The sequence below is a fragment of the Phalangium opilio genome, unplaced genomic scaffold (assembly GCF_054372755.1).
Source record: "Phalangium opilio isolate 3A_F unplaced genomic scaffold, DU_Popi_V2 ptg000094l_1, whole genome shotgun sequence".
NCBI classification, from domain to species: Eukaryota; Metazoa; Arthropoda; class Arachnida; order Opiliones; family Phalangiidae; genus Phalangium; species Phalangium opilio.
The window spans coordinates 4,532,605-4,552,188 of NW_028324199.1; the positions used below are offsets into that span (position 1 = coordinate 4,532,605).

At 37.8% G+C, this 19,584-nt stretch overlaps 1 non-coding gene across 1 annotated transcript; it reads left to right on the plus strand.

The window, feature by feature from the left end:
• Positions 1 to 6,002: 6,002 nt before the first annotated feature.
• TRNAP-CGG (transfer RNA proline (anticodon CGG)) lies at positions 6,003 to 6,074 on the plus strand. Its single transcript has one exon. It is a non-coding gene; the product is annotated as a tRNA-Pro (tRNA).
• The last annotated feature ends 13,510 nt before the right edge of the window (positions 6,075 to 19,584 follow it).

A 19,584-nucleotide genomic window follows, 5' to 3' on the forward strand; every position in this document is an offset into this window, starting at 1 on the left:
AATTTAATGCAATGCTTAATCATCTCATATTAACTCTTACTTCAATGACTAACGAAAAATATCACCTCACCACAATCCTCTCCCATCAGCTCCCATTGACTCTCCCTTCAGTGAGGAAAGAAAAATTTTATACTGCCAAAGGCAGTACAGAGATACTCCTACAATGCCACCGCCAACAGGGCAGGTCATACAAATGTCCACATCGTAGATGTATATTATACGATGTGGCTAAAAATTGTAGTTTCTAAGAGATTTTTTTTCCATTTCGTTGAAAAAGTGAATTGACCGGTCAAGGCAGCAGCGGCTGGCAGCCCATCCTGGCTGGTTTTCATGGTTTTCACGTGAAATAAATTTAGATAATACAACAATTTCGTTGACCGTTGACACAAATAATGAAAGGAATGAGGGATGGGATTGAAAAGTGCAACTGGTCTTCTGAAAATAACCCGTTTTTAGCATGCTCTAGTCTAGTAAAGTCTGAAGCCGATTAGGCTTTAGACATGAAGTACGTAACATGTGCCATTGTGCCAGGAGGAGCTACACGATATTCCCCAAGCTCCTAGGAAAGAACCCCCCTTATGCGGAGGAATATAATTCGATAGGGCGGCTCCTTCGGATCCTTGCGCTTTAAGAACCGATTAACCAGGTACATAAATTAGGGAACTAATATAAAGACTGAATATTCTTTAGTTAAAACTATACACAATACCATAGATTTTTGGGATTAAGGCACGAAGATCTTATTAATCTGGGTAGCTTTTGCTTAGACTATTTAAGACGCCGTGTATCTGTTTTTTACGAGGATTTTTTTCTGTTCTCGCGGCTACGGCTGGAGGGTCGGGAATCGGGATACCGCCGATACCTAGCCGAGGCTTAGTGTAGTTTTCGAGTCTACTATTATTCGCAGAGCTATTTTTCTGTTGAAATTAAAAAAATTCTTATAATATTTAGTTGAAGACTTATTAAATGACTCGAAAATTTTCGAAACTTGAGCTTTAAAACGTTGAATATAATATTACGACTAACGAACGATACCGCAAATTGCCTTTCAAGCTTCCCGGTTATGTCGCCGGCGAGGTCGAGTCGAGGTCCCTTGCAAGAAAATAGTAATAGCCGTCGCCGATTGGTCTGGCATTAAAGAGCCTATCTACGGTTAGGGGACTTATGATTGGTTAAGAGCTTTTTTGTTCGTCTGTATAGTTTTTACTTCGAGAATGTCATGAAATATATGGCCAAAGCTATAGAAAATTGGGACTTACGTACTTTATGTGTGAAGCATAATCCGCTTTTGGAATAGTGCGACGAATGTAAGGCCAGGGATACTAGATGCTTTAAGAGGGATTCGAGGGGAGACGGAAATTGCGACAGAGTTATCGGCGTGTCATGCGCAGTACAGTCTACCGGACTTCTAGATTTTAGTGCAATTCAAAGCCGAATCAAGGATGATGGCGGGAGGATGTGAAATATGAGAGAAATAGGCGCGCTGTGGAACGGCTTAGGTCCGGTGGAACGCAATAAATGGGGGAATACTCGGAATAGGAATTCAATTTGTCCTTGATAGTGAAAACCAAGACGGCGCGCATTATAGATCGCCGTTAAAAAACCCTCTGCCGCAGTCTCATACGTGAAAGGCTTGGGCTGATAATCCTTCTTTAACCATCTAGTATCCCTGGTAAGGCGCGGCGCTGGCCAACTCCATAGAGTAGATAAACAATTTTCAAAATGTTTTTCGAGGAACAAGTATAAATTAGTCTTATGGGTTAAGTCGCTCGCACGGTTTTCTAAGTTGGTGATTTTCCCGAGTTTTGAAAGTGGTCTCGAAATGTTTGTAAGGATTTTTACATTCGGATTGTAATGCGCAAATACGGATAAATTTGTTTTAAAACGGCCTAGATTATCTTTAGAGGAAAACATAGTACATGGATATACTTAATAAATATACTATATAATGTAGTATATATAAATTTAGAACTTAGTATTAGTTAGGAATTTATATACATCATATGCATGCATCATGCATCATGCTATATATGTATTGGTCCAGGCCGGTTGGGCCGGGCCCCACCAAACATTTTCGAAACTCTACGCCTATGGATACAATATATATTCGACAGCATCTAGTGGAGCCCGTCGGGGAGGTGGGGGGGGTTATAGCAAAGCCAAACTCGTCTCCCGCTAAACCCACGCGGGCGTCGGGGAGGTGGGGGAGGGGGTCTCCATATTCCTTCTACCTCTCTCTTATCTTGACTATAATTTATCTCGCTTTATATTACAAGCAAGCGTGGCTTCGTGCCAGCGCGCGCGGACGGGCGACTTAAGTGACGTCACGTATGGATCAGGACTTTGCGGGTTCGAGGCCCGGCGCCGACAGTAAAATAATTTCAATTGAAATTAAATACGTTACGCCACCTTTGAGGTGTAACGTGAACTACGGGTGAATTTCGAGTCGAAAATTCGCGGGAAATTTGAAATTCAAAAAGTTTATTTATGACGAAACTCATCAGGTGACAGCAAAAAAAACCAGCCAGCCGGCCAGCAGGGGTCAGAATAATAGTTTTCCAGCTCTAAAGAGCTTAAGTTAAAATGTCACTTGTCGGAAAATTTGCATCTTCAGAAGGCATTTCGGGTAAATCCTGCTCCGCAACTGTTGAATTAATTAGATCTGTGGGTGGATCCTTTCTTTCAACTGTTATTCTCCCTTTCTTATGCAAGGCAAGGGCCGAGTGAGGTGCACTATCAATAAGCTTTTGCCTAAAAGTCTTTAGTTCTTCCTCTGTAGGCTTCCGATGAACTGTTAGCGCTTCTTTTACATGACAGAGTGTGTCCAACGGCACTGGGTCATACATCAATTTAGCATCTAGTTTATGTTTCCCCCAAATCTGGGTAGCATCGGTGCAACTATAATCATCGAGTGCCTCTATATTACTTCTGTTTAACAGAAGTAAGAGAGCCAGCGAATGCTTACACTGCTCTGAAAGGCCAGCTTTGTACGAACACTTAACCGTGAATTCTTCCCTTATTTTCAAACTGCAACATACTTGATGTGGCTCACTCTTCAAATCGCTAGTCTTAAGGCACATGGCAATGATTTCTAATGAATTCGCGTCTCTTTTTACCTCTCCGAGTGACGTATGTCACGGAGAGGTATTACACCGGGTGTATCTGTCTGTGTGTCTGTCTGTCAGACCCCACGTGACCGCGTTCGCAGTTTACAAATCGGAGCAAACAAATACCCGATTTCCGGAAAGCGTTCGCGGTTCACGGAAATTTGGCCATTCATCTACCAACACCAGTCTTTACTAACTGGCTTCTAAGGACCACAATCTGCTAGTCTTTGTCCATCCCACATGGACACTAGTGTGTACTTGCTAGCTTCCAAGCACAACCATCTTCTGATCTTCGTCAATTTCACCTTGCACCAGCTGCTATGCACCACCATCTTCTGTTCTTCGTCAATTCCACATTGACACCAGCTTCTATGCACCACCATCTTCTGTTCTTCGTCAATTCCACATAGACGCCAGTCAGTCCATTCTGGACTCTTTTCCTTCGTCACCGTTTGGTTTCAAGATATACGCGGCGATCGGCTAGGGTTACGAGAAACGTCTAGCCTCCCAATGGCAGGGCTTCCACCATCGGTTCACGCGAATGCGTTTTTATCTATTATTGGTTTCAGAATATACGCGGCGATCGGCTAGGGTTAGGAGAAACGTCTAGCCTCCCAATGGCAGGGCTTCCACCATCGGTTCACGCGAATGCGTTTTTATCTATTATTATAATGGAAACGAATCGTATATATACCCCAAAATTTGAAAAAATTGGGCAAGAGGGGTACCCTTCACTTTAAACGTCAATATTAGCAAAGTTTCGAAAGATAATAGGAACAACTTTATTTTAAACGATTTAACTATTTTTAAAGTTATTTACTGGCGATTAAAATAATTAAAAATAATTATATTTATTTAAATATTAAAGATAAACCCAAGTACCGAAGTCGTTAAATCATTGCCTCCTATACCTATCAAGGCCCGTGCATTGCGTTATATATCCTTCATTGCCTCCTATATCCAACAAGGCCCATGCGTTGTGATATATTTCCTTCATTGCCTCCTATATCTATCAAGGCCAGTGCATTGCGATATATTTTTGAGAACAACAACCAAAATGGGAAGCTCCTCTCAGAACCATAATAATTTGTTTTCTCTGTTATATGAAATGAAAATATGGATAATATTTTCGGCAATTCGATCTGAATGGCTCTTTCTGATGTATCATTCTCTCAGCACTGTTCATAATGGACAGGAACGTAGAGATTCGAGACACTAGGAATTACGATAGTGTTTCAAATCCTCTGTAATGAGGGCTTAAAGGCTTGGAGTGAGTCGAAAGATAAATACACATCCTATTTTTTGGTTGTACCATGCGTACCACAATGTTGCCAGGCGTTTATTGAAGGATGCTTGGGTACTAGTACAGACTGTTACGTCTACCAAGTTTCTTAGCATCCAACAATAAATAGGATTCATAAAAGCCAGTGTTACGCGCATGTCATGGGTCAAGTCGTTAAATATATCGACGCAGTTAAATAGCTGATGGCATTATTTTATCCACTTTTTCATTGCGTTTCGAGAGGAAGTTCAACTTTGGCACGGACGACAGATGGCGCTCTTAATCTTCTACCCCCAAAAATCGCTGTTGTCTGCTCGTTTTCCCCTTCCGCGTTTTTTCGTTATAAACTTATGATTTAACGAACTGTTAAGAAAAAATTTCATATTTCCTAAGACAGATAAGCTTCTACTCCTTTCATCTTACTACCAGATAGATTTAACTTTGTTAAATTATAATCAGATGAATTTGAGTTACAATGTCGTAAAATCCTGTGCATACAGTTACCTAGGAGTGATAGAGACATTTTTAACGATGCCTAGAGATGATTAACTTAAGCGAAATTGTTTTACGTTTGAATAAAAATACCGCTTCCAGTAGTGGGTTTATAGTACTCCTTGTTTGTGTAAGATTAGTGAAGCTGTAGAGCGTAATCATGGTAAACGCTTTAAAATATATATTTTCAATAAAAACACCGCTTCCACTAGTGGATTTATACTCCTTGTGTTTGTGTAACATTAGTGTAGGTGTAGAGAGTAAACGCTTAAAAATATATTTTCAAAAATGAAGAATATAGAACATTTATTTTGTATCAAAAAATATTTTGGTGCTAAGATTGCTTTAGAAAAATCCAAACGGCTAGGTATTGGTAAAAAAGACATGTGTAAGCTATTTGTAGATGAGATAATGTTTTACGTGTTTTAAATGAGGCTAAAACTTCCACTATTGTGTCTAAAAAAGTTGTTGGCAATGTATATTTTTTAAATATGACGGAATTGCGGTTGATATGATAGCGCCCTATTTGCGAAAAAAAACCTTTTTTTAAACAGTTGAATCACTCTTTGATAGAATTTCAAGAGAAGAACTTAAGCGTTAAATTTGCTCGATTAATTTTGTTCGGAAAATAATATATTTAAGCGCTACGTATTACTGAAGGAGATTGATTTTGCCAATCTTTGTGAGTATTTAACTGTTTAATAATTATTTTGGTTAAGTGGAGGCCTAGCTTATGTGTGATTGAGTTGTGGCTTCCATGTTTTGGGGACATTTGCTTTTTCTGTGGCGAGGTATGATTCAGCTTTGATATGGACAAATGTTACAAATCATACTGGTAGACTAAGAATACGGTTGAGGTATAGCGAGAGAGTAGAGTTTCCACAGCAATTGAGAGATATTGAAAAGGCTTGAACAATTGACTATTTTAAAATTGAATTCCTGCACTTGCAAAGAATTAAAAAAAGCGATAGATGCATATATTTAAGTTGTTTAAGGGGTAGTGATAGTCATCTCCACTCGGAGAGGTAATATTTTGGCTTTCCCAACTTGTTTAGTGAACACTTGAAAGCAATTTATTTCAGGGTAGGTCCATAAGATGAGCATTTTCCAGAAACATACATGGTCCGTTGGTCTAGGGGTATGATACTCGCTTCGGGTGCGAGTGGTCCCGTGTTCAAATCCCGGACGGACCCTAGTTTTTGCGGAAGTAGTTTAGAGACTATTTAAATTCAACTAGTTAAATTGTAGGCCTATGAGTTGAGCAAGTCTAAAATACAGACGTGGTCCGTTGGTCTAGGGGTATGATACTCGCTTAGGGTGCGAGTGGTCCCGGGTTCAAATCCCGGCAGACCCTAGTTTTTGCGGAAGTAACTTAGAGACTATTTAAATGCAACTAGTTAAATTGTAGGCATATGAGTTGAGCAAGTCTCAAATACACACATGGTCCGTTGGTCTAGGGGTATGATACTCGCTTTGGGTGCGAGTGGTCCCGGGTTCAAATTCCGGACGAACCCTAGTTTTTGCGGAAGTAATCAAGAGACTATTTAAATGCAACTAACTACAGGGTAGGCCTATGAGTTGAGCATGTATCAGATACACACATGGTCCGTTGGCCTAGAGGTATGATACTCTCTTCGGGTGCGAGTAGTGCTGGGTTCAAATCCCAAACAGACCCGAGTTTTTGCAGAAATAATTTAGTGAATGTTTAAATGCAACTTGTTTAATTGTAGGCCTATGATTTCATCACGTTTCAGTGTCGCACATGATCCGTTGGTCTAGGGTATGATACTCGCTTTGGGTGCGTGTTGCCCCGACTTAAAATCCCGGACGGACCCCATTTTTTGAGTAATTTAGAGGTTTTTTAAAAGCAACTAGTTAAATTGTAGGACCATGAGTGGAATATGTTTCAGATATACACATGGTCTGTTGGTCTATAGGTATGATACTCGGTTCGGGTGCGATTGGTCCTTTGGTCAAATCCCGGACGTACCCGAGTTTTTGCAGAAGTAATTTAGAGACTATTAAATGCAATTAGTTAAATTGTAGGACCATGAGTAATGGTAAAATGACAGTTCGGCATAACGGGGTTTAAAAATCCAATGTTAGTCCTAAGGGGTTATCACCTCGACGGTTTTTACCGGATAATCTATGCCGTTGATTGTTCGTCATTCACCGGAAGGAGTCGTTTATATCTTCCCGTCAAAGTGTTTATGCTTAAGATAGGACGGGAGAGGTTTCACTTTATCGCGGCTACACTCGACGGTCAATTAAATTTTTGAGGTTCTATAGAACGTGCGAGGTATGGACTTTCATTAGATGGGCCGTGCCGTCGACGGCTCGTTTAGTTTCCCCATGATTAGGCTTAAGATATAGGACGGGAGAGGTTTCTCTTTAACGCGGCTACACTCGACGGACAATTCAATTTTGAGGTATTCTATAGATTAACATGTGGTGTTCAGGCTTATTTTTCCTTTATACCCATTTTTGTCATTGCTATTGACGAGAGAGAATTTCTACGGTTATTCAGTTCATCTCGATCGTACAGTTTCTCCGAGATTTTTAATACCTCATTTTCATTATGGAAAGTAAAGATTTCATCGCCATTGGTTACAAAACAGGGTATATTATCCCCTCTAAATATTAAGCTTACTCTTTATTTCTTAAGAGAACAAAAACGCTGGTATAAATTGGGGGAGATTCAAGTCGTGTTCATTGTACCAACGATATTGAACGATTCAAGATGTAAGTATAGGCGAGCTATTTAGCGTTATTGGGATATGTTTTAATAATATTTATATGGAGGGTCACCGCCAAAGTATTTCCCATTTTAATCGGGAAAGGAATCAGTATAACACCGGACTGTGAAATTCAGCTAGGTTCTTTGGATGGGAGTTCGCTAATTACCTTGACTGAGGAGGAATTCCAGGAGCTATACCGAGAGCGTAGAGAAATCACGTACTTCTTAGACAACGAGTCGGTTGCCCCCTCATCTTGGTTTTTCGATTGATCTCAATCAAAACGGGTTGACTTATCCGTATTTCAAGGCATTAGGATCGTTAGTGTTCGAGAAATGCGCCTAGGTAGTGGTGTGGATTACGGGAAATACTTCCCTACGAAAGTCGGTTTCACCGTTTCAAAACCTCTCTGGCTATCATTATTGGATAAATACGACGAAGTTACAACGTTTCTAGGTGAGGCTAAACGGGTTCACGAGAAAATTCATAAACGTGTGCTAGACCAGATAAGGGAAACAATTCTCTAAAACTTGTGACGGATGTGAGTGGGATAATCCCTCTCAAATAAAACATGAATGCATAATGTGTGACTGGAATATACGTGTGGAAATGAATTTTACATTAGGTATGAGTAAAATCAGTTATTCCGAGATTACAAAAGACTTTACAGTGAATACATTTCTGGATGAACAATTCTGCGAATATATGCTTTGTAATATTGCTTAGAAATCGAAAAAAATTACTATTAAAAAAATTTCACACCCTAATAAATCATTGTCACACTTTTTAAGATAAGGGTACTACAGGTTTTTGAAGTTTTGCATATACTTCCTCAAAACCGATCGTTTGCAGCGAATTTTTCTACTACGAAACAGTTCGATTAGAAGTTTTTCTAAACGACCGTTTTTATTCGAGTTTTTAAAACCAAAACGATTCATTACAGATGAGGACTTCTTCACGATATAGGGTTAATCCTACGGGAAATTCATTTCACAAATGATCTATTTTTCAAAACCAGACGAACGCTTCTATGGAGATGAAATTAAACAATCTACTTAAAAACTATGGTTTATTTAAACCAAAACCGTCATAAAATCGAACGTTTGGAAATTCTTGCACCGGAGGGGTTTGTATAAGTGAATATCCGTTTGACTTCGCTCATTTATTAGCTGACGGTAGGATGATTCGGTCATGTATCCATTCTACAATACATTTAACGCCATCTTGGCTGGTCCATCCCAGTCCAGTAAGACTGGTTCTCAAACTAATTGAGTATCGGGACATAGGCGTAGAGTTCTATAGGCCCGTGGGGCCCGAGCCCCCCCAAAAATTTTAGAAGTGGCCACGGGCCCCTCCAAAAAATTGTCATCCATAATACCGAAATAAAAATAATTTTTGCGTTTAACTGACTGCAAAAAAACCATTAAAACCACTACAGAGCAGTGTTTTCCGAACAGAATAGTTTTATTTTGTTCTGTAAAATGTAAACAAGACGATCCAAGGGCTGGGCCATAATAGTAGCCACATCGTTATCTACTTAATTATTCTCACACAATAAATGCACTTATGTTATAATTGAAATAGTGCGACATAAACAGAGAATTTGAAATTTACTTCTGTTATATTTGTAATAGTGCGACATAAACAGAAAACTTGAAATTTACTTATGTTATAATTGTAATAACCCGGTTCCGAGAAGCTTCTGCTTTTAAAATTCCCCACGATTTCTTTGAATGTTGAAATAGGGGAGTGGGATTGAAAGCGTGAAATACTTGTCGACGGGTGATTGGAATTTTAAAGGGAGTATTAAACCTTCCATTTTAAGGCTATATCATAATCCTCTATCTCTCGCTTGAAACATAGAGCAAATGTGAACCAAACAATGCTTAACCTTACTAGTTAAATTTAATGCAATGCTTAATCATCTCATATTAACTCTTACTTCAATGACTAACGAAAAATATCACCTCACCACAATCCTCTCCCATCAGCTCCCATTGACTCTCCCTTCAGTGAGGAAAGAAAAATTTTATACTGCCAAAGGCAGTACAGAGATACTCCTACAATGCCACCGCCAACAGGGCAGGTCATACAAATGTCCACATCGTAGATGTATATCATACGATGTGGCTAAAAATTGTAGTTTCTAAGAGATTTTTTTTCCATTTCGTTGAAAAAGTGAATTGACCGGTCAAGGCAGCAGCGGCTGGCAGCCCATCCTGGCTGGTTTTCATGGTTTTCACGTGAAATAAATTTAGATAATACAACAATTTCGTTGACCGTTGACACAAATAATGAAAGGAATGAGGGATGGGATTGAAAAGTGCAACTGGTCTTCTGAAAATAACCCGTTTTTAGCATGCTCTAGTCTAGTAAAGTCTGAAGCCGATTAGGCTTTAGACATGAAGTACGTAACATGTGCCATTGTGCCAGGAGGAGCTACACGATATTCCCCAAGCTCCTAGGAAAGAACCCCCCTTATGCGGAGGAATATAATTCGATAGGGCGGCTCCTTCGGATCCTTGCGCTTTAAGAACCGATTAACCAGGTACATAAATTAGGGAACTAATATAAAGACTGAATATTCTTTAGTTAAAACTATACACAATACCATAGATTTTTGGGATTAAGGCACGAAGATCTTATTAATCTGGGTAGCTTTTGCTTAGACTATTTAAGACGCCGTGTATCTGTTTTTTACGAGGATTTTTTTCTGTTCTCGCGGCTACGGCTGGAGGGTCGGGAATCGGGATACCGCCGATACCTAGCCGAGGCTTAGTGTAGTTTTCGAGTCTACTATTATTCGCAGAGCTATTTTTCTGTTGAAATTAAAAAAATTCTTATAATATTTAGTTGAAGACTTATTAAATGACTCGAAAATTTTCGAAACTTGAGCTTTAAAACGTTGAATATAATATTACGACTAACGAACGATACCGCAAATTGCCTTTCAAGCTTCCCGGTTATGTCGCCGGCGAGGTCGAGTCGAGGTCCCTTGCAAGAAAATAGTAATAGCCGTCGCCGATTGGTCTGGCATTAAAGAGCCTATCTACGGTTAGGGGACTTATGATTGGTTAAGAGCTTTTTTGTTCGTCTGTATAGTTTTTACTTCGAGAATGTCATGAAATATATGGCCAAAGCTATAGAAAATTGGGACTTACGTACTTTATGTGTGAAGCATAATCCGCTTTTGGAATAGTGCGACGAATGTAAGGCCAGGGATACTAGATGCTTTAAGAGGGATTCGAGGGGAGACGGAAATTGCGACAGAGTTATCGGCGTGTCATGCGCAGTACAGTCTACCGGACTTCTAGATTTTAGTGCAATTCAAAGCCGAATCAAGGATGATGGCGGGAGGATGTGAAATATGAGAGAAATAGGCGCGCTGTGGAACGGCTTAGGTCCGGTGGAACGCAATAAATGGGGGAATACTCGGAATAGGAATTCAATTTGTCCTTGATAGTGAAAACCAAGACGGCGCGCATTATAGATCGCCGTTAAAAAACCCTCTGCCGCAGTCTCATACGTGAAAGGCTTGGGCTGATAATCCTTCTTTAACCATCTAGTATCCCTGGTAAGGCGCGGCGCTGGCCAACTCCATAGAGTAGATAAACAATTTTCAAAATGTTTTTCGAGGAACAAGTATAAATTAGTCTTATGGGTTAAGTCGCTCGCACGGTTTTCTAAGTTGGTGATTTTCCCGAGTTTTGAAAGTGGTCTCGAAATGTTTGTAAGGATTTTTACATTCGGATTGTAATGCGCAAATACGGATAAATTTGTTTTAAAACGGCCTAGATTATCTTTAGAGGAAAACATAGTACATGGATATACTTAATAAATATACTATATAATGTAGTATATATAAATTTAGAACTTAGTATTAGTTAGGAATTTATATACATCATATGCATGCATCATGCATCATGCTATCTATGTATTGGTCCAGGCCGGTTGGGCCGGGCCCCACCAAACATTTTCGAAACTCTACGCCTATGGCAACAAGAAGTTGTCGACGACTACAAACACACCGTGTTCAACGGAGTCTACCCATTAAACCGAATACCATTGGAACGAATCCCATTCGTCCGAAAATTTCTAGCCAGTATTTTAAAATCTAGCCCAATGGCGGTTTTCTATTAAAGGGAAATATTTTCCCATTCAATCGAATCTCATTGGAACGAATTCCCTTCAACCGAAAGTTCCAAGCTAGTATATTAGTTTATTTGATTTCGAAGTGGTCTGCGTCCCACCGTGGTCTAGTGGTAAAGCGTCGGATCGTCACGCAGAAAATCTTCGTTCAAATCTCCATCAGGAAGGTGAGTTTACTAAAATCGAATTATAAGTATAATTCTGAATAATCGACAATAATCGAATTTAATTTCCTTGCAGGTGCTGACTTTAAAAGGCGAATTTATAATTCAGCAGAATTAGGGATTTCACAACGAGAAATATAGCATTGTTAGGTTGAGTTACAAATTGGATGTTATAGCTGGGGTATTTTTTTTTTTTGGTTTTTTAGGTTAGGTTGGGTTAGGTTAGGTTAGGTTTGTTTAAGTTAGTTTAGTAATATTTTATAAATCATGTAACAATGTTATGCCTTTTCCAAAATATTGATGTTCAGCTTCATTGACTTCTCCAATAATATGCCTTTTCCAAAACATTACTGTTATGTTAGGTTAGGTTTGGTTAAGCTAGGTTAGTAATATTTTATAAATCATTTAACAATGTTACGCCTTTTCCAAAATATTGATGTTTAGCTTCATTGACTTTTCAAATAATATGCCTTTTCCAAAATATTAATGTTTAGCTTCATTGACTTTTCAAATAATATGCCTTTTCCAAAACATTACTCTTAAGTTAGGTTACGTTTGGTTAAGTTAGGTTAGTAATATTTTCTAAATCATTTAACAATGGTATGCCTTTTCCAAAATATTGATGTTTAGCTTCATTGACTTCTGAAATAATATGCCTTTTCCAAATCATTACTGTTATGTTAGGTTAGGTTTGGTTAAGTTAGGTAAGTAATATTTTATAAATCATTTAACAATGTTACGCCTTTTCCAAAATATTGATGTTTAGCTTCATTGACTTCTCCAATAATATGCCTTTTCCAAAATATTACTGTTATGTTAGGTTTGGTTTGGTTTGGTTAGGAGGACGTCTCTTCCTCTTTGGAGCGGTTATACACTTCAAGTAAGTGTATCCCTTATGGAATGAAAAAATAAATAAATAAAACCGTCAAATTCTACTCTATTTGAGTCTTTTTGGGTATGCAAAATTTGGTTAATTGGAATAAGAGAACTGGGAATTGGGTTGAATGAGGTTTGGGTAAATGGGAATTGGGTGTTTTTATTTGGGTGAAATGGGGGGTAACCTTAATTAGTACCCAAAAAGTTTTAAGTGCAATATGACCTTTAATTTTTCATATATTTACGTACAAAATATAAAAACATTAATTGGCTAAAACATTTTTATTAGAAGATAACTATAGAAGCTTTTTAGACCAAATTAATGCAATAATTTACCGCCAAATTCGGCTACTTTTCGGTCGAATGGGATTCTGTCGAATGGGTTTCGGTCGAATGGGCCAGGAGCTGTTCAACAGCTCTTGGGTGAGAAGCAGTCCGCAACTGCACGAGTCCCTCCAACTGAGGTCGGTAACGAATTTTATGGTAAAATTATTAGAGCGTTTTAACGAATGTTCTGTTGCAACATGGCACCCTTATTCGAAAAAAAAGTTTTCGATTATCTGGAATTTCATCTAGATTACAAGATGGATCAGCTTAAGTGGGAGAGACCGTTGAAAAGCGTGACTGATTTGGACCTGAGTAGCGTCGGCGTTCCTTTCTTCTTTCTTCTCACGCTGTTGTCGGGAACAGTAGCCGTGGTCACGACCAAAATTATCTTCTATTAAATAACACGAACACGTAAAATTAAATACGTTACCACACCAAATCTAAATTTCTCTATTATACAAAAACTTTAATTTACTTCGAAATGTATAGTTCACGACAAAAACCACCGCGTGTTGCAATCTAATCTTGAACTGATTATCCACTTATGACACGAATGCGATGAAATATTCACTCACTCTCGTGTGAATTTAAATAAAATTAAACTTGGCAAAAATGGTTTTGGAAACTTGAAAATAGTATAGTTTGTTGTCATTTTTATGGCAGTTTTAACTATCTTTGAAAAAGTACAGATGTGGTTTCCGTTTGAAAGTTGAAAAGAATTGCGAAAATCAAAAATAATTTTTTTTTGTAAATAAGCCATAAAATACATTTTGTTTTTCAAATATAAAATAATTTCAACAATTTAAAAAAGCGCCAATTAAGATAGTCGTGTTAGAAGCTAAATTACGATGAAACACTTTCCGCACGAATAAAGATAGTTACAAATACAAGTATTTTCAAAGATTAAAATTGTAAAAACAGCTTGAAAGCATTCGTTAAAGCCCTGTCCTATAATTACCTATTCAAACCACAATACTAATCTTCCTTAAAACCATTCATCGTTTAAATTCATGGGATTTTCTTGTCAATATCCAAGAGTTATACAAATTAACCTAATCTTAGCTTCAAAACAATTAATTAACTACCAATTATTTTCATGAAGACCACAAATCAACTTTGACTTATATATAATAAACTGAAATGATATCGGGGGGGCTATAATTTGCTCCCTGGCTTCAAAATACTCGTTTACACCGTTACTGTTAAATTTCAAATTGGGTCTGTAATTTTATTGTGGGCAAAATAAAAAGTTAATTTGACGCGAGATATTTTTGCAGTTGCCAATCATTATTTTTATTAAACCTTATTTGTCCATTTATTCATTAACACTTTGAAAAGGTTTTCGGGGAATTATTTATGTTAAAATCAAATATGCTATAATTAAGTCAACCCATAAGTGCATCTACAACATCCAAAATCATTTGTAAATGAGGGAACTAGAAGTTGGTCAAGTCAAAATTCTTCAATTCTATTCTACAATATTTTTCGTCTGCTACATGTATTTAGAGAATCGTTTCGAAACGAATATTTTGAAAAACGAGTAATATTCGTTTAAACGAATACTCTATTCAGATTTCGAATAGGAGATCTGATAAAACCGAGGGAGTAGACACTTGAGAACTCAGGTGTACATATGTCTTGAACTCAATGCACAGTCAAAGCTGAACTCTGAGTTCTGAAGGCTTTGAACTCAATGCACTGTCAAAGCTGAACTCTTTTGAACTCGGGTGTACACAGAGATCCAAAGTGTCTACCCCCTCGGATAAAACGTTTAATACAAACACGCGTGCAACGATGTTTTGGCTCCTTCAAGTCTCGAATTGAATAATAAAGCCATAGGAAAATATTATATAGCTTCCTATAAGTATGAAACGTTGTACATTTTCATACTACAGCATTTGTTTCCAGAATTGACGCGCTTACGCTTTTACGCCCCCTGCGGGACGTTTTAAAACTACGAGTATAGGGGAGGGGCAAAACCGCCACCAAACTCCTTACCTCCTACCAGTGTATTGGCTAGCCTTGGTCGTCAAAATAAAAATATTCCAAGCTAGTTTTTGCCGTCATCTATTAATCTATTATGATAATATTGTCAAGCACTTAATCACTTATAATTATCATAATCAAGACCTTTAACGATTTAATTAAAATATGAATTTTTCTAAGCAAATATTTAATTTTTTTAACGTCAAAAAATCTCTAAAGGTCGCAATGGAAACTTTTTACAAATTTTACCGGAAGAAACTGCTGTTTACATCGTTTAAATGAAGAGATTCATACTTATATTATTTTCTTATGATAAAGCCAAACTCTATTACGAGAATAATAAATAATTTAGTTGAAATAGAACCTGTTCTCTTCCAAACGAAATATTTCCAAAATTCAATTGTTCTAGTCTGGTCTTTATTTTTAATAAAAATCGTTTGGATAGCTTAATTATCTTCATTTCCGTTACCCTGGTAACCGAAACATTAGCAGGTGTGTTTTGTTTGGCAAAAATAGCTGATAAAATGATATTTTAAATTGATTGGCCAAACTCTGTTAAGCACGACGCCAAAACGGTACTCGAAAGATAGTAGCAAATTGTCTCTAAATTTAATAAAATGTTTATGACTTGAACAATTTGAGAGATTTGAAGTTAATAAGATAGTTTCATTTCATGTCGTCGCCTTTCAGATTTTACACGTTATGATTTAAATGGACCCCAAAATGGCGCTGAACGAAATGGAATTTCTCGGAAATAATCGATATTTTAAATACAGGTATTTAATTTGCATTTTGAAATACTTATCCTTGATATATTGATCAATAGGTTCGGCAATGAGACTGAAATTAAATACGGCATACCTCCGGTGAGTTTATAATCATTCGTTCGCGTTATTGAAGCGAGGCTTGAGCAATCTCTCGGATATGAGATTTATTTTCTTGATGACAATTGCACTTTCATTTTTTGTCAGCTTTGGGGGAGTATTAAGAGCAAACGGACCCTGTTCAAAATGATGGCGGATTATTTGAAACGATCTCTAAACATAAAGTAAATTCCATATTTGAAAATATATTAGACGACTATTAATTGGGGCGAGCGAGAAAGAATCGCCTTAACGCGATAAATTAATCCTCGCTAGTTTGACAAAATTGATACGCGGAAAGTGGCGGGTGAAACCGATTAGTAGTGATTTAGACAAAAATAAAAGTCCTATCGGGGAAAAAAGGTGAATAATTGTAATTGTAATCGTACCGAACCCTCAGAAACCAATATCTTTATAACATTCAGAAGATTATGTTAAGGTCATATTTTAATTCGTCTTGTCGATTATTTTTCAGGGTCGATAAGTTTCTCGGTACTTCCCCTATTGATTTATATACTCTTAAACCTACACACAGGATTTTGAAAGTGAGTGATTAAAACGCTTTGATTTATTAATCAATTACGAAGCATAAATAGTTAATTTTACGATGGTTTTAGAAATTTCATATCTTCACGTTAAACACTCCAAGTTCATTTTTCGATGGCCGACTGGATTATTTCACTCCGTCTTCTCCCTACGGAACGACCGACACGATTATCATTTCGGGGGCCCCGAAGAGAGTCACGTCCACTTCCTTGTCCTTCTTAAACATGGACACTCCAGTAAATTTCGCTCAATTAACATTCCGCTCACCGCCCAATTCATTGCATTCCATTCTCGGTTTGATTAGGTGGTGATTTTAATCGCGTCCACTTTGGTCGTTCTGTCCATTTTGCCCATCGCTTACTCCATCGTAACCAACAAATACAAATCGATACCCATCAAGAAAGTGGTCAAGAAAATGGCCCGAGAAACCCTGGAAAATGTTTGGGAGAACGCGTCGCTCTTCTGTCTCGAACGTAAGCGATCAAGCGCGCGTTAACATTTAATAACAATTAACTCTTGAGGGAACATGTTTCGTATGATGGATTCAATTACCAAAGACTATGTTTCCGTAACGAAAGATGTCTAGCGCTTTCATCACTCATGGTAAAGCGAACTGGACAATTTTGTTCCTTACAGCGATTCCCTCCGTTTTACCCCACATAACTTGTCGTCTCCTCGCTTCGTCATGGCTGATCGGAGTGACTTTCATTCTGTTTTTCCTGGGTTGTTATTTGCGGACGGAGTTCACGACGGAAAGCTACAATCGCATCGACACCCTCTCGGATTTGATCAAATCGGGAATTCCACCTATAATGCTCGAGGAAACATACAGCCGCCTCCAAGTATTGGTGAATAGCCTTCCGAATGTTAAGATTCTCAATTCTTCTGACGTCATTGTTCCGTATCTACAGGCAGACCAGGACCCGGCTGTTAAGGAATGGCTAGGCGAACTCGATCATAAGAAATGTTTCAGCGATTTACTAGATACCTTAAGCAAAACTTTCATTCCCATTGTTTCCGGGCAGAAAGCTGCAATCTCAACGGTTGAATATCTAAATATTATCTTCGAAATCTTTAATTGGAAAAAGTTCTACCCGATAAAAGGAGGGCTTTATTTTTCGCAACAAGAAGTTGTCGACGACTACAAACACACCGTGTTCAACAGCTCTTGGGTGAGAAGCAGTCCGCAACTGCACGAGTCCCTCCAACTGAGGTCGGTAAAGAATTTTATGGTAAAATTATTAGAGCGTTTTAACGAATGTTCTGTTGCAGCATGGCACCCTTATTCGAAACGAAAGTTTTCGATTATCTGGAATTTCATCTAGATTACAAGATGGAACAGCTCAAGTGGGAGAGACCGTTGAAAAGCGTGACTGATTTGGACCTGAGTAGCGTCGGCGTTCCTTTCTTCTTTCTTCTCACACTGTTGTCGGGAACAGTAGCCGTGGTCACGACCGAAATTATCTTCTATTAAATAACACGAACACGTAAAATTAAATACGTCACCACACCAAATCTAAATTTCTTTATAATACAAAAACTTTAATTTACTTCGAAATGTATAGTTCACGACAAAAACCACCGCGTGTTGCAATCTAATCTTGAACTGATTATCCACTTATGACACGAATGCGATGAAATATTCACTCACTCTCGTGTGAATTTAAATAAAATTAAACTTGGCAAAAATGGTTTTGGAAACTTGAAAATAGTATAGTTTGTTGTCATTTTTATGGCAGTTTTAACTATCTTTGAAAAAGTACAGTTGTGGTTTCCGTTTGAAAGTTGAAAAGAATTGCGAAAACCAAAAATTTATTTTTTTGTAAATAAGTCATAAACTACATTTTGTTTTTCAAATATAATATAAATTCGCACGAATAAAGATAGTTAGAGATGCAAGTATTTTCAAAGATTAAAATTGTAAAAACAGCTTGAAAGCATTCGTTAAAGCCCCGACCTATAATAACCTATTCAAACCACAATTCTAATCTTCCTTAAAACTATTCATCGTTTAAATTCATGGGATTTTCTTGTCAATATCCTAGAGTTATACAAATTAACCTAACCTTAGCTTCAAAACAATTAATTAACGACCAATTATTTTCATGAAGACCACAAATCAACTTTGACTTATGTATAATAAACTGAAATGATATCGGGGGGGCTATAATTTGCTCCCTGGCTTCAAAATATACGTTTACACCGTTACTGTTAATTTTCAAATTGGGTCTGTAATTTTATTGAGGGCAAAATAAAAAGTTAATTTGACGCGAGATATTTTTGGAGCTGCCAATCATTTTTTTATTAACCCTGAATTGTCCATTTATTCATTAACACTTTGAAAAGTTTTCGGGGAATTATTTATGTGATAATCAAATATGCTATAATTAAGCCAACCCATAAGTGCATCTACCACATCCACAATCACTTTTAAATGAGGGAACTACAAGGTGGTCAAGTTAATTTTTTTCCGTCTGTAGTTATAAAGCAAGCGAAAGCTTATAGACCAGTTTAACACTTTCGATAAGTTATCCCTCACGTGATAATTAAAAACGGTAAAATTTTAACTTCACGAGACATTCATCCGCCGATTTTCGTGTTCAAGGTTTGATGACACCTATGACTAATCACCTATTTTTATACCGCTCTCTCATAGACGGCACGAGGTTCACAACAACCTCTTAGACGATAATTATCCCACTCGCGATAACTCGTTTAAAGGTAGGGTGAAGTAGAAAACCAAGTGATTTTTCATCGATTCTTCTACTAATTATAAGACCATTCTGCATAGTGAAACATCAGGAAATATCTCCGAATGATTTCAAAATTCAAATTAGGTTCAGATTTTATGGATAATTAGAAATAAGGCCTCTGACCAATTGCGTAACGCCCCTCCTTCTTGTTAACAAAATTCACGTGGCACGCTCGCTCTTTGCCGAACGTAATTTAGCGCGAGATTTGATAAAGATTGCTCGTGATGTGACAATCGTGGCGCGAGATGTAGAGCTTGCAACGGAAATTTTGTTAACAGGAAGGCTGGACGTTACGCGATTGGTC